Below are 15,290 nucleotides of genomic sequence, written 5' to 3' on the forward strand. Positions count from 1 at the left end.
AAGTTTCCCAAACCTCAAAAGCCTATAAATACAATGCCCACCTCACACATACCTCAGTTTTATAAATAGCCAAGAGGTGAGGTGTTTACATTTTTTCCTGCTCCTCATTATTGGCTTTTACTCAAATAAAAATATAACCCCAAATGGGTGGGGCTTTGTGGACTATCGCCACCATGAAAGAAATTAATCAGGTAAGTCTTTCTTTCATATAGGTGGCGAGAGTCCACGAGCTGTTACATATGGGATATAATACCCAAGATGTGGAAGTCCACGAGTAACAAGAAAGGGAGGGATAAAATAAAAACAGATTTTTTTTCTCTGAGAAATTAAATCCAAAACCCAAAATAATGTCTTATGACAAAACTCAAACTATAGGCACAGTTATCAAACTGAGACAACTGTCTGAAGGACCTTTGTACCAAAAAAGCTGCTTCTGATGATGCAAAAACATCAAAATGGTAACATTTAAAAAAAGGTATGCAGAGAAAACCCAAGATGTGGCAACCAATCTAGAGTGAGCGGTGGCCGACCCGCCTCCAAATAAGCTTTGTGAATCAAGTTTCAACCAAGAGGCTAAGGAAATAGCCAAGGCATTCTAGACTTTCTTAGGACCAGTAAAAAGAACAGACAGACTAGAAGTCTGTCTGAAAACCTTAGTAGCATCAACATAATATTTTAATGTTCTAACAACATCCAAAGAATGACATTTTTTAGATAGCATTTTTAGGATTAGGATACGAGAAGGGAACAATAATTTTCCTATTAATGATGTGTGATTTTAACAACTTTAGGTAAAAATTGAAAAGTAGATCGCAAAACAACTCACAGGAAAGAGCAGCCAATTCAGAAACTCTTTTAGCAGAAAGGAAAGCCAAAAGAAACAACACTTTCCAAGAAAGAAGTTTAATGTCAATGTATGCATAGGCTCAAAAAAAATCAGGAAGATAACCAATTTTCCTTTGAAACAATTCAAAAGGGGCAGAAATTTGTCCTTTCAAAGTACTGGCAGATACACCCTTATCTAAACCATCCTGAAGGAATGCTAAAGGAATGCCAGGAGTAATCATGGAAAGAACATCATGAAATATAAGTTTTCCAAACCTTGTGATAGATCTTTTCTAGAAACAGGCTTGAATCAGTCTTAATCACAGAGTCAGAGAATCCTCTATGACTGAGAACTAAGCATTCAGTTTCTATGCCGTCAAGTTAAAGGGACAGTGAACCCAATTTTTTTCTTTCGTGATTCAGATAGAGCATGCAGTTTTAAGAAACTTTTTAATTTACTCTTATTAGCAATTTTTCTTTGTTCTCTTGCTATCTTTATTTGAAAAAAAGGTATCTAAGCTATTTTTTTGGTTCAGAACTCCAGACAGGGCTTGTTTATCAGCAAGAACAACCCAGGTTGTTCACCAAAAATGGGCCGGCATCTAAACTTACATTCTTGCTGTTCAAATAAAGATACCAAGAAATTTTGATTATAGGAGTAAATTAGAAAGCTGCTTAAAATTGCATGCTCTATATGAATCACAAATTAAAAAAAGTGGGTTCAGTGTCCCTTTAAGAGACTTAAGATCTGGATGGAAAAAAGGGACCTTGAGACAGAAGGTCTGGATTTAGAGGAAGAGGTAACGGCAGGCTACTTGACATTCGGACAAGATCTGCATACCAAATCCTGTGAGGCCATGCTGGGGCTATCAGGATTACAAGTGATAGCTCCATTTTTATTTTGTAAATCACTCTGGGAAGCAGGACCAGAGGGGGGCATAGAAAAGCAGGCTGGTAAAACCAGGGAACTGCTAGAGCATCCAACACCTCTGCTTGAGGATCGCTTGACCTCGCAAGGTACCTGGGAAGTTTGTTGTTTAAACGAGAAGCCATCAGAACTATTTCTGGCAGGCCCCATAGTTATACAATCAGATATAACACATCTTGATGGAGAGACCACTCTCCTAGATGTAGGGACTGACGACTGAGGTAATCTGCCTTCCAGTTGTCTACACTTGGCATGTGAATCACAGAGATGAGGCAGGAATTGGTTTCTGCCCAAGAAAGGATTTGAGATCCCTCTATTATCTCAAATTCTAAAGAAAGACAGTATAAGCTGCGCTTCCCGATTACTGTATAAAATAATAATACAATAATAGAAAGGTATATTTATGTGAATACAAGACCGTGCCTAAAAATACAAATGACAAATAAGATCACCAATTGTGAAATAACTGGTCACAAGTGTTGTAAACCAGATCATAGAACAGTCACACCTGAGTGTTTGTGAGTTCCTGGGTAAGGTATGCTGTCCAGTATATCTTTCCACGTTAGGTGTCGGTAATGATGGATCCAGCAAAAAGTCTCAAATTGTGAAGTCAGTCGGTGCTGCTCCAATAACTCGGGGAAAACTGTGGTTTACCTCCCAAGGAGAGCTGATAAGACAAAAAGGAAGAAAAGAGCGCAAGCCCACTCTAAGAGTAAAAGTTTTAATAACAATATAGCGCAAGTAAAAACAAACGTACAAGATAATAACTAAAAATGAGCACAGAAGTAAATCACCACAGATCCTTGACATCAAGCACGATGTGTTACAGTCTGTGTCTGCTTGTTTCAGCCTGTAATAACAGCGTATAATAGCGCCTTATAAGTTCCAGGGCAGCGGGTTGACTTAAAATTGTGTACAGCTTGTGTCGTGTAGGACCTGTGTGTTCCGTAAATCCTCAATGCGTTTCTTCTGTTCGTAAACAGAAGAAACGCATCAAGGATTTACGGAACACACAGGTCCTACCCGACACAAGCTGTACACAATTTTAAGTCAACCCGCTGCCCTGGAACTTATTTGCATTTTTAAATACATACAATTGATTCGAATATTTAGGGTCAGTGAAAAATTGGTGTACAAGACTGGTTAAAAAGAAAATAGAAGCAGCAGCCACGTCAGCAATAGATATAGCTGATTTAAGTATATAGCTATATATATGTATGGGAACTGTTTCCCATAACTCTAAGCTAGCAGCAGGTAACGGATATAGCTGTTAAAACATTGAAGAAGGGTTAAATGTGACACCTGGCTTAGACCATTCCTTAGCAATCATATCAGAGAAAGCATCAGGTATAGGGAAAATCTCAGGTAGATTGACTTACTATGACATTTTATATACGGAGTTAAACGATTACAGGGTTTATCATCAGAAGATTTAGCTTCTTCAATTCCTAAAGTGACTAAGACTTCCTTCAAAAGAGTATGTTCAATTTTAAATAACAAGGAAGGATTATCAGGATCTATGACCGATGAGGGAGCCTCACTGTTCGAGGAATCCTCATAATTCGAATATATTTCAGTATTTTGTTGATCAGTACTAATATTACTAGTAAAAGGTAATACCAGAACTGACCTCTTACATTTATTTGAAGGTAGAAGTACAGTCAGAGCCTTTTCAATGGCAGCAGCAGTAATTTTTTTCATTGCTGGGGGTACGCCATCTGCATTGAAGAAACAGTTGGTGCATGTGTACACATAGAAAACTTAAAATTATGCTTACCTGATAATTTTCTTTTCTTCTGACGGGAAGAGTCCACAGCTGCATTAATTACTTTTGGGAATTCAGAACCTGGCCACCAGGAGGAGGCAAAGGCACCCCAGCCAAAGGCATAAATACCTCCCCCACTTTGCTCATCCCCCAGTCATTCTGCCAAGGGAACAAGAAACAGTAGCAGAAATACCAGGTGAAAAAGGTGCCAGAAGAATAAAAACTAAAATACGTCCGCCCCATAGAAAAAACACGGGCGGGGAGCTGTGGACTCTTCCCGTCAGAAGAAAAGAAAATGATCAGGTAAGCATAATTTAAGTTTTTCTTCTTAAACGGAAAGAGTCCAAAGCTGCATTCATTACTTTTGGGGAAAACAATAGCCAAGCTATAGAGGACACTGAATTCAAACCAAGGGCGGGCACAGAAGGCGGCCCCTTCGAAGGGCACCACAGCCTGAAATTACCCAACACCGATAAAAAAAAAATAGACACAAGGGGTGAAAAACCTGAAAGACCAAGTAACTGCCCATCAGTTAAACACCTGCAAGGCCGTCCTAGAGACGACTCAGAATCTCTAGAATCCATTGAGCACAAAAAAAAACCTGATGAACCAAGTTCCGCCACCCCGAAGAAAGAGACTTAGCCCTACCCTTGAAGGGGAAACGAAGGACCTAAGGTATCCAAAAGGATCACCAACTATGGTAAACAATCTCAAAACGAGTAAGCAAACCCAAGGTTGCTAAAGACTACCACAGAGGGAAGGACTCCCTAGAAGGACAAGGACCAGGGATCAACTCCACACCTATGAAAAGGCGATCACGGGAAAGAACCAAGGTCTACCTCCTCACTTTACCAAGTTTAGCAAACACAAACGCTAAAAGTAGACAACATAGGAAGAAACCCATAAGGAGCTGAAGAAAGTAAGAGCCCGTAGACAAGGATAGAAACTCAATATCCTATCAGAAAAAAGGCTATCTTGTGAAAACACACAGACACCTCTGAGCTCCAGCCGCAAGGCAGCAAGGCTGACCCTGAGCCAACGTGGGACATCAACCCATAGAGAATGTCGAAAATATCGACAGCAACTCCCTAGAAGAACATCCAACCAGCAGCATAAGAAATCAGTGGAGAGATGAAACACTGTGAACCCCCCACAGAAAGCAGGAGACCAGATTAGAAAGCTGCCACAGCAGGACTCAAACTCCAAGCCTTCATCTACTAGGCAGGGTAGAGATCCCTTAGGCTACCTAGACCTGCATCAACAGGAAGTACACGGTCAAGACTCAGAGCAGTCAGATCCCGACCACCACTCGAGGAAACTGACCCAGTCCAAAAGGATTGGCAACATCCGAAACAAAGAATATAAAATTCTTGGGACCACACCTCACAAGAAAAGGGAGGGGCCTAAAAGGCAATGACCCCATGGGGAACAACTTTGACCATAATTTAAATCACGCTTGCTACCACAAGCAATAGGCATGGAGAAGGGATGAAAGAACGGTGAAACCAAGTGATAAGAGACCATTCGGTCATACCGACAGCTCAGTGGAACAGACAACCACAATCCCACATCAAGGTGCAATAACTGCCCCTGATGACCACTGACAGATCCCACTGGAAGACCGCAAGCTAACCTTCAGGTAGATACCAGAAGGAAGAAGGGGATGACTTCAAACCTAAAGGTTTGAAACCGAACCAGCCAGGACCAATTCAGGTCCTGACTACAAACTCTCAGACAAGAGACATGGTCAAAATTTAGATCCCAAGAACCCGAGACCGGTCGAAGATCAAACCCCCTGAGGAACTGGCAAGTCACCTCATACGGAGAAGAGCACCCTGGGCAGTGCATCCCACATCCCAATGTCCCTGGACATTGGATGCTTAAAATCGGTTGAGACCAGAGAGCCTAGAAAGACATCTTAACAGGCCTAAGAAAAGGGCAACCAGTACCCGGGGGAGCATCCGAAACCAAGACCTCTGCTTGCAAACCCCAAAGGCTAGATCTCTAAGAGAGTTGAAGGGGAACATCCCCCCGCTAAGGTCACAGGATTACACAGAACAGGAAAAAACATAATTTATGTAAGAACTTACCTGATAAATTCATTTCTTTCATATTAGCAAGAGTCCATGAGCTAGTGACGTATGGGATATACATTCCTACCAGGAGGGGCAAAGTTTCCCAAACCTTAAAATGCCTATAAATACACCCCTCACCACACCCACAATTCAGTTTAACGAATAGCCAAGAAGTGGGGTGATAAGAAAAAAGTGCGAAAGCATATAAAATAAGGAATTGAAATAATTGTGCTTTATACAAAAAAATCATAACCACCACAAAAAAGGGCGGGCCTCATGGACTCTTGCTAATATGAAAGAAATGAATTTATCAGGTAAGTTCTTACATAAATTATGTTTTCTTTCATGTAATTAGCAAGAGTCCATGAGCTAGTGACGTATGGGATAATGACTACCCAAGATGTGGATCTTTCCACACAAGAGTCACTAGAGAGGGAGGGATAAAATAAAGACAGCCAATTCCTGCTGAAAATAATCCACATCCAAAATAAAGTTTAATGAAAAACATAAGCAGAAGATTCAAACTGAAACCGCTGCCTGAAGTACTTTTCTACCAAAAACTGCTTCAGAAGAAGAAAATACATCAAAATGGTAGAATTTGGTAAAAGTATGCAAAGAGGACCAAGTTGTCGCTTTGCAAATCTGATCAACCGAAGCTTCATTCCTAAACGCCCAGGAAGTAGAAACTGACCTAGTAGAATGAGCTGTAATCCTCTGAGGCGGAGTTTTACCCGACTCAACATAGGCAAGATGAATTAAAGATTTCAACCAAGATGCCAAAGAAATGGCAGAAGTTTTCTGGCCTTTCTAGAACCGGAAAAGATAACAAATAAACTAGAAGTCTTTCGGAAAGACTTAGTAGCTTCAACATAATATTTCAAAGCTCTAACAATATCCAAAGAATGCAACGATTTCTCCTTAGAATTCTTAGGATTAGGACATAATGAAGGAACCACAATGTCTCTACTAATGTTGTTGGAATTCACAACTTAGGTAAAAATTCAAAAGAAGTTCGCAACACCGCCTTATCCTGATGAAAAATCAGAAAAGGAGACTCACAAGAAAGAGCAGATAATTCAGAAACTCTTCTGGCAGAAGAGATGGCCAAAAGGAACAAAACTTTCCAAGAAAGTAATTTAATGTCCAATGAATGCATAGGTTCAAATGGAGGAGCTTGAAGAGCCCCCAGAACCAAATTCAAACTCCAAGGAGGAGAAATTGACTTAATGACAGGCTTTATATGAACCAAAGCTTGTACAAAACAATGAATATCAGGAAGAATAGCAATCTTTCTGTGAAAAAGAACAGAAAGAGCAGAGATTTGTCCTTTCAAGGAACTTGCGGACAAACCCTTATCTAAACCATCCTGAAGAAACTGTAATATTCTCGGTATTCTAAAAGAATGCCAAGAAAAATGATGAGAAAGACACCAAGAAATATAAGTCTTCCAGACTCTATAATATATCTCTCTGGATACAGATTTACGAGCCTGAAACATAGTATTAATCACAGAGTCAGAGAAACCTCTTTGACCAAGAATCAAGCGTTCAATCTCCATACCTTTAAATTTAAGGATTTCAGATCCTGATGGAAAAAAGGACCTTGAGACAGAAGGTCTGGTCTTAACGGAAGAGTCCACGGTTGGCAAGAGGCCATCCGGACAAGATCCGCATACCAAAACCTGTGAGGCCATGCCGGAGCTACCAGCAGAACAAACGAGCATTCCTTCAGAATCTTGGAGATTACTCTTGGAAGAAGAACTAGAGGCGGAAAGATATAGGCAGGATGATACTTCCAAGGAAGTGATAATGCATCCACTGCCTCCGCCTGAGGATCCCGGGATCTGGACAGATACCTGGGAAGTTTCTTGTTTAGATGAGAAGCCATCAGATCTATTTCTGGAAGTTCCCACATTTGAATAATCTGAAGAAATACCTCTGGGTGAAGAGACCATTCGCCCGGATGCAACGTTTGGCGACTGAGATAATCCGCTTTCCAATTGTCCATACCTGGGATATGAACCGCAGAGATTAGACAGGAGCTGGATTCCGCCCAAACCAAAATTCGAGATACTTCTTTCATAGCCAGAGGACTGTGAGTCCCTCCTTGATGATTGATGTATGCCACAGTTGTGACATTGTCTATCTGAAAACAAATGAACAACTCTCTCTTGAGAAGAGGCCAAGACTGAAGAGCTCTGAAAATTGCACGGAGTTCCAAAATATTGATCGGAAATCTCACCTCCTGAGATTCCCAAACCCCTTGTGCCGTCAGATACCCCCACACAGCTCCCCAACCTGTAAGACTTGCATCTGTTGAGATTATAGTCCAGGTCGGAAGAACAAGAAGCCCCCTGAACTAAACGATGGTGATCTGTCCACCATGTCAGAGAGTGTCGTAAAATCGGTTTAAAGATATTAATTGAGATATCTTTGAGTAATCCCTGCACCATTGGTTCAGCATACAGAGCTGAAGAGGTCGCATGTGAAAACGAGCAAAGGAGATCGCATCTGATGCGGCAGTCCTAAGACCCAACATTTCCATGCATAAGGCTACCAAAGGGAATGATTGTGACTGAAGGTTTTGACAAGCTGATATCAATGTTAAACTTCTCTTGTCTGACAAGGACAGAGTCATAGACACTGAATCTATCTAGAAACCTAAAAAGGTTACCCTTGTCTGAGGAATCAATGAATTGATTGGTAAATTGATCCTCCAACCATGAACTTGAAGAAACAACACAAGTCGATTCGTATGAGATTCTTCAAAATGAGAAGACTGAGCAAGTACCAAGATATCGTCCAAATAAGGAAATACCAAAACCCTGTTCTCTGATTACAGAAAGAAGGGCACCGAGAACCTTTGAAAAAAATTCTTGGAACTGAGGCTAGGCCAAACGGTAGAGCCAAAAAACTGGTAATGCTTGTCTAAAAAGAGAATCTCAGACACTAAAAGTGATCTGGATGAATCGGAATATGCAGATACACATCCTGTAAATCTATTGTAGACATATAATGCCCTTGCTAAACAAAAGGCAGGATAGTCCTACAGTAACCATCTTGAATGTTGGTATCCTAACATAACGATTCAATAATGATAGATCCGGAACTGGTCTGAAGGAATTGACCTTCTTTGGTACAATGGAGAGATAAAATAAAACCCCAGCCCCTGTTCCAGAACTGGAACTGGCATAAATACTCCAGCCAACTCTAGATCTGAAACACATTTCAGAAATGCTGAGCCTTTGCTGTGTTAACTGGGACACAGGAAAGAAAAAAATCTCTTAGCAGGAGGCCTTAACTTGAAGCCAATTCTGTACCTTTCTGAAACAATGTTCTGAAACCAGAGATTGAGAACTGAATTGATCCAAATTTCTTTGAAGAAAACGTAATCTGCCCCATACCAGCTGAGCTGGAATAAGGGCCGCACCTTCATAGGTACTTAGGAGCTGGCTATAGGTTTCAATAAGGCTTGGATATATTCCAAACTGGAAATAGTTTCCAAACTGATACCGCTCCTGAGGATGAAGGATCAGGCTTTTGTTCCTTGTTGTGAGGAAAGGAACGAAAATGATTATTTACCCTGGAAAGAAAGGGAAAGCAAAGTTGACTTAGAAGACATATCAGCATTCCAAGTTTAATCCATAAAGCTTTTCTAGCTAAAATAGCTAGAGACATATACCTGACATCAACTCTAATGATATCAAAAGATGGTATCACCAATAAAATTATTAGCATGTTATAGAATAATAATAATGCTATAAAATTATGATCTGTTACTTGTTGCGCTAAAGCTTCTAACCAAAAAGTCGAAGCTGCAGCAACATCCGCTAAAAATATAGCAGGTCTAAGAAGATTACCTGAACATAAGTAAGCTTTTCTTAGAAAGGATTCAATTTTCCTATCTAAAGGATCCTTAAATGAAGTACTATCTGCCGTAGGAATAGTAGTACATTAGCAGGAGTAGAGACAGCCCCATAACCTTAGGGATTTTTGTCCCAAAAAACTCTAATCTGTCAGATGGCACAGGATATAATTGCTTAAACGTCTAGAAGGAGTAAATAAATTACCCAAATTATTCCATTCCCTGGAAATTACTTCAGAAATAGCATCAGGGAGATAAAACACTTCTGGAATAACTACAGGAGATTTAAAAACCTTATTTAAACGTTTACATTTAGTATCAAGAGGACCAGAATCCTCTATTTCTAATGCAAATAATACTTCTTTAAGTAAAGAACGAATAAATTCCATCTTGAACAAATACAAAGATTTATCAGCATCAACCTCTGAGACAGAAACCTCTGAACCAGAAGAACCATTATCAGTATCAGAATGATGATGTTCATTTAAAAATTCATCTGAAAAAAGAGAAGTTTTAAAAGACTTTTATGTATACTAGAAGGAGAAATAACAGACATAGCCTTCTTAATGGATTTAAAAAATAAAATCTCTTATGTTATCAGGAACACTCTGAAAATTAGATGTTGACGGAACAGCAACAGGTAATGTAACAGTACTAAAGGAAATTTTATCTGCATTAATAAGTTTGACATGACATGCAATACAAACAGCTGGAGAAACAGATACCAAAAGTTTATAGCAGATACACTTAGCTTGGTAGCTCCAGCACTGGGCAGTGATTTTCCTGAAGTATCTTCTGACTCAGTTGCAACGTGGAACATCTTGCAATATGTAAAAGAAAAAAACAACATATAAAGCAAAATTGATCAAATTCCTTAAATGACAGTTTCAGGAATGGGAAAAAAATGCCAGTGAACAAGCTTCTAGCAACCAGAAGCAATAAATAATGTGACTTAAATAATGTGGAGACAAAAGTGACGCCCATATTTTTTAGCGCCAAAAAAGACGCCCACATTATTTGGCGCCTAAATGCTTTTGGCGCCAAAAATGACGCCACATCCGGAACGCCGACATTTTTGACGCAAAAAAACGTCAAAAAATGACGCAACTTCCGGCGACACGTATGACGCCGGAAACAGAAAAACATTTTTGCGCCAAAAAAGTCTGCGCCAAAAATGACGCAATAAAATGAAGCATTTTCAGCCCCCGCGAGCCTAACAGCCCACAGGGAAAAAGTCAAATTTTTTAAGGTAAGAAAAAATGATTGAAACAAATGCATTTATCCCAAATATGAAACTGACTGTCTGAAAAATAAGGAATGTTGAACATTCTGAGTCAAGGCAAATAAATGTTTGAATACATATATTTAGAACTTTATAAACAAAGTGCCCAACCATAGCTTAGAGTGTCACAGAAAATAAGATTTACTTACCCCAGGACACTCATCTACATGTTTGTAGAAAGCCAAACCAGTACTGAAACGAGAATCAGCAGAGGTAATGGTATATATAAGAGTATATCGTCGATCTGAAAAGGGAGGTAAGAGATGAATCTCTACGACCGATAACAGAGAACCTATGAAATAGACCCCGTAGAAGGAGATCACTGCATTCAAATAGGCAATACTCTCCTCACATCCCTCTGACATTCACTGCACGCTGAGAGGAAAACCGGGCTCCAACTTGCTGCGGAGCGCATATCAACGTAGAATCTAGCACAAACTTACTTCACCACCTCCATCGGAGGCAAAGTTTGTAAAACTGAATTGTGGGTGTGGTGAGGGGTGTATTTATAGGCATTTTAAGGTTTGGGAAACTTTGCCCCTCCTGGTAGGAATGTATATCCCATACGTCACTAGCTCATGGACTCTTGCTAATTACATGAAAGAAAAGGTGGGAGCCTCACAACTCCCTGCAGACCAGTCAACCAGGAGATGCCGGGGGAGAAACAACAGGGAGTAACCCCAAACCCTGCTCTCCCTAGAGAGCGTGCAACCTACTAAAAAGGGAATCGTAAGTAAGACACAGATGACCACCCAGAAAAGGCAGCAAGTAGCGCCAGCAACCTACGAAAGGTACCGCGACTAGGCCACAAAAGAAAATTAGACATCCGGAAGATACCAAAAGTGAAAACGAAAATCGTCATCCATCTGGTACGCCCAGAGGTAATCCAAACCTCCAAACCCATGGGAAATGGAGGAACTTCGGTTCCCAGGCCAAAAGGCCTTCCACGTGGTGCCTCAGTAGGCTCGGAGTCCGGAACCCCCTCAACAGGCGGAACAGGAGGAGGACCGATGTCCCGACGTCTAGTAATGGTAACAAGAACAAACAAACAATAACCAAAGTGAACAACCAACACCCGACAAGATACCAGCACACAGGCACCACGTGGGTGACATGAACCGTAAGAAACAGCAGCTAGCGCCTGACCAGTACCCGCCCGGTACGAGAACACTCCAAAACCGTCAAAGGTCCAAGAAAAATCTAACCCTCCGAAGGGGTCGATAAACTATAAACATAACTATAAACATAACTATGTCATTATATAGTACTGCGCAACTTACGAGAAAGTGCTCACGCAACCATAAAATCGCAAGTATCAGTTCCAGAGAAGAAACGATCTTACCGGAATCCACGCTGTGCAACAGGAGCACGGCCCTTCAAGTGTGACAGATAGTAGCAGCGCTTCTGACATGGACTTGAGTGAAGAAAGGCAGGCAGCGAAACTTCGTCAACGCCGATTGCCAAGGAGCTGTTAACATGAGTCGGGATGGTTTCGCAGAGACGACACTCCCTGCATCTCCTAGCTCTAACTTTCACCCATGCCCTCACTGAGAGGCTGACAGGATTACTTAAAACTCGAGTCCCATTTCGAAGAGTACTACCCTCCATAAGAGACTATCTTTCAATCTTCTGACACTTCTCTGCCAACCTCCTGTGACGAAAGGCAAAGAATTACTGGGGGATGAGGGAAGTGTGGGAGGTATTTAAGCCTTTGGCTGGGGTGTCTTTCCCTCCTCCTGGTGGCCAGGTTCTGAATTCCCAAAAATAATTAATGCATCTGTGGACACTTCCCGTTTAAGAAGAAAACATCATTAGATTGATCGGTATACGATAAAAAGTCTAAACATGAGTCACATAAATGAACTGAAGAAGCTACTTCAGTTGTTTTACAATAAGCACACTTAGCTTTGGTAGAAAGGAGTTCAGCCAGCTCAGTTTCTATGGTAACTTCAGGGACAGGTTGGGGCTGTGACATTATGGCAAAAAATAAAAAATATGCAATTAAGTATTAATTTGATCCCCCTTTTGAATAAACCAGCTTTAAAAAAGGTATGGAAAAGATTTTTTTAAAAAAAAAACATTTACTAATGCCACCTTAAAAAACACATTTTAAAAAAATTGCTGGGGGGGGGGGCCGGAGCCGGCCGGGAGCAGAGATGGCCGAATTGAGATAGTGCTCTGATCGACGCTCCAAGGATCAACACTCTATAGGAGTAAAAACTCCATAAACTGAGGATTATTATGCTCATGTGAGGAAGAGACACATAGAACACTGGATTTTCTGTCACAAAACACAAAAGGGTTACATTCCACCATTAAATGATCCGTAGCATTAAAATGGTTCGAAAACTACAAAAACATAATTTATTCTTGTATATTGGCAGATAGAGGCGCTGGTTCTAAGGGATCTCCAAAGGATTTTTCTCTATGTTTCACAATTTTCCCAGAAGAATTCTGTCTGTATCTGTGTTCAAAGAATATCACATTGGCATAGTATGTCTGAGCACCTTAATACATAAGTGCAGTATACTCACAGAATAATATCAGACAAACGGCTCCACAGGCGATTTCACAATCTTCCCAAAAAGGGGTTCTATCTGTATCTGTGTTCAAAGAATATCACATTGACATAGTATGTCTGTGCACCTTAATATATAAGTGCAGTATACTCACAGAATGATATCAGGCAAACAGCTCCACAGGTGATATCACAAAAAACAGCAGGTGATTTCACAAAAAACAACGATCAGGAAAGGAAAAAAGCTGGCTTTTATTTTTTATTTTTTTTAAATAAAATGTTTATTTTGCTCTCATACAGAAGGCTAACTAACTCCAAAGAGCACTTGTACAAAGCGGCATTCCACTTATTCATGAAAACTTCATCATCCATCCCAAAAGCTTGTATTTTAAAAACTCTAAGCACTCTAGGTACAATGCTTTCATTCAAATATCTGCTTAGGAAGGTTACTTCCCACCATTTCTTTGCCCTCTTGGTATATAACTTTTGAAGCCTAGCGATGGTGGCTTCCCATTCAGAATCTTTTGTATCAGATTTGCTAAAAAAATATCCTAAGCAGATATTTGAATGAAAGCATTGTACCTAGGGGGCTTAGAGTCTTTAAAATACCAGCTTTTGGGATCGATGATGAAGTTTTCATAAATAAGTGGAATGCCGCTTTGCACAAGTGCTCTTTGGAGTTAGTTAGCCTTCTGTATGAGAGAAAAATAAACATTTTATTTAAAAAAAAATAAAAAATAAAAGCCAGCTTTTTTCCTTTCCTGATCGTTGTTTTTTTGTGAAATCACCTGCTGTTTTTTTGTGAAATCACCTGCTATTTTTTTGTGATATCACCTGTGGAGCTGTTTGCCTAATATTCTGTGAGTATACTGCACTTATATATTAAGGTGCACAGACATACTATGTCAATGTGATATTCTTTGAACACAGATACAGACAGAACCCCTTTTTGGGAAGATTGTGAAATCACCTGTGGAGCCGTTTGTCTGATATTATTCTATGAGTACACTGCACTTATGTATTAAGGTGCTCAGACACACTATGCCAATGTTATATTCTTTGAACACAGATACAGACAGAATTCTTCTGGGAAAATTGTGAAACATGGAGAAAAATCCTTTGGAAATCCCTTAGAACCAGCACCTCTATCTGCCAATATACATCGTTTGTACAGCTTTGAGAGAGACTGTTTGGAAGACAGCGGTTCTAACTAAAGGGAAGTAACTATCCTATTGTATACGCTTTTTTTTTTTTTTTGTTCTGTGTATATATATATATATCTTATACAAAATGGATAGTAATGTATCAAATGATAGTAATACGTTGAATGATTGGAGGGAAGCGAGACAATCAAAATATTTAAATACTTTTAGCAAATCTGATACAAAAGATTCTGAATGGGAAGCCACCATCGCTAGGCTTCAAAAGTTATTAACCAAGGAGGCAAAGAAATGGTGGGAAGTAACCTTCCTAAGCAGATATTTGAATGAAAGCATTGTACCTAGAGTGCTTAGAGTTTTTAAAATACCAGCTTTTGGGATGGATGATGAAGTTTTCATGAATAAGTGGAATGCCGCTTTGTACAAGTGCTCTTTGGAGTTAGTTAGCCTTCTGTATGAGAGCAAAATAAACATTTTATTTAAAAAAAATAAAAGCCAGCTTTTTTCCTTTCCTGATCGTTGTTTTTTGTGAAATCACTTGTTATATTTTGTGATATCACCTGTGGAGCTGTTTGCCTGATATCATTCTGTGAGTATACTGCACTTATATATTAAGGTGCACAGACATATTATGTCAATGTGATATTCTTTGAACACAGATACAGACAGAACCCCTTTTTGGGAAGATTGTCAAATCACCTGTGGAGCCGTTTATCTGATATTCTGTGAGTATACTGCACTTATGTATTAAGGTGCTCAGACATACTATGCCAATGTGATATTTTTTGAACACAGATACAGACAGAATTCTTCTGGGAAAATTGTGAAACGTAGAAAAAAATCCTTTGGAGATCCCTTAGAACCAGCGCCTCT

At 39.9% G+C, this 15,290-nt stretch overlaps 1 protein-coding gene across 1 annotated transcript in view; it reads right to left on the bottom strand.

Annotated features, from left to right (window-relative positions):
• The window catches only part of DCUN1D4 (defective in cullin neddylation 1 domain containing 4), a gene marked incomplete in the record, with an annotated part of 616,246 nt that overhangs the window by 155,410 nt on the left and 445,546 nt on the right, over positions 1 to 15,290 (bottom strand).

This window comes from Bombina bombina, chromosome 2, assembly GCF_027579735.1.
Source record: "Bombina bombina isolate aBomBom1 chromosome 2, aBomBom1.pri, whole genome shotgun sequence".
In the NCBI taxonomy this organism is placed as follows: domain Eukaryota; kingdom Metazoa; phylum Chordata; class Amphibia; order Anura; family Bombinatoridae; genus Bombina; species Bombina bombina.